The sequence below is a fragment of the Sinocyclocheilus grahami genome, unplaced genomic scaffold, assembly GCF_001515645.1.
Source record: "Sinocyclocheilus grahami isolate Dianchi unplaced genomic scaffold, SAMN03320097.WGS_v1.1 scaffold110.1, whole genome shotgun sequence".
NCBI lineage: Eukaryota > Metazoa > Chordata > Actinopteri > Cypriniformes > Cyprinidae > Sinocyclocheilus > Sinocyclocheilus grahami.
Window position 1 is genome coordinate 1,914,819 of NW_015505289.1, and position 1,559 is coordinate 1,916,377.

Here is a 1,559-nt window from a genome sequence, read left to right on the forward strand (position 1 = left end):
AGATAGATAGATAGATAGATAGATAGATAGATAGATAGATAGATAGATAGATAGATAGATAGATAGATAGATAGATAGATAGAGAGATAGAGAGACAGGGAGACGATAGATAGATAGAGACAGACAGACAGATAGATACAGATAGACAGACAGACAGAACGACAGATCACTAGATAGACAGACAGACAGACAGACAGACAGACAGATAGATAGATAGATAGATAGATAGATAGATAGATAGATAGATAGATAGATAGATAGATAGATAGATAGATAGATAGATAGATAGATAGATAAAACAGACAGACAGGTAGATAGACAGACAGAAAGACAGGCAAACAGATAGAGAGATAGACAGACAGATAGATAGATGGACGGACAGACAGACAGACAGATATCCCAGAGATCTGATTTATTAGTAGTAACAGTAGTAGTAGTAATGTAATAGAAATTATAAATGCATCTACCAAAAAGTTACAAATAAAACAAAATTATGACTTATTTCTGCATTTCCGGCAAAATTATCTCCCCCCATTCACTGCATGGTTTGATGGTAAACTGTCTTCGAGTTCGAGGGGGTCAAGCCGAGCCGTACGATTTGGTCAGTTGCACTTTTAAACACATTTTAGTTTTGCTATAGAAAATCTACAAATTCACACGAATTACGGCTGCGCTTCTATTTTGCCACACTAAATTTAGCAATAAACACGTTGAAAATAATACACAATAAACATGTCTGTCAAAATGATCTTAAAGGAGGCTTTTATTAAGCAAATCAAGGAGTGAATTACTCATCAATTGTTTAAAAAAAATTCTTTAGCTGGTTTTCCACAGGCAGGGTCACAATCTACAGTGTATGAAGCTAAAGGTTTTTGGGTTAAGGTTCATAATGTAGAACATTTTTAACATTGTATGCTGTATGTGCATATGTAGCTAGCAAACAAGGAATACAGCTGTTAAGCTAATAGTCACATTTAAGAACATTACATTATGAGTAAGATCATAATTGAGAAATGTTGGATACTGCTGGAAATGCTGGTGTTATGGGGTATCCTATTTATTATTTTTGTTTGCCCCAGTGAAGCATTTCTATTAATATAACTGATTAAGTAGTTAAACTCATTCCATATCAGCAGAACAGTGTGGTACAGAAAGTCTACGTCCATAGAAAATGTTCTGAATGAATTATGTTACTGATACCTAATGGTCAAAAGCAATAGCAAAAGTAATAGGTCAATATTATTAAATTGCAGACAAAAATTTTGAATAGCTAGGTTGGCTTGCACATTATATTGCCAAAAATATTGGGACACTCCCTTCTAATGAACAGGCTTGACTACTTTAGTAATTTCCATGAGTACAAATCTTAATGTTTAAGCATATAATGATATTCTAGGGAATTGTGTGCTTCTAATTTTTTACCAACAGTTTGGAAAGGACCATTTTCTATTCTAACACGACAATGCCTCTGTGTATAAGGCAAGGTTAAAAAATATAAATTGATTCAGTCAGTGAGGAAGAACTTGACTGGTCTGCAGAAAGCCAAGTCCTAATCCCAG

At 34.1% G+C, this 1,559-nt stretch overlaps 1 protein-coding gene across 1 annotated transcript in view; it reads right to left on the reverse strand.

Moving 5' to 3' along the window:
• The window catches only part of LOC107589013 (unconventional myosin-XVIIIb-like), a 44,360-nt gene that overhangs the window by 37,334 nt on the left and 5,467 nt on the right, over positions 1-1,559 (reverse strand). The window lies entirely within an intron of this gene.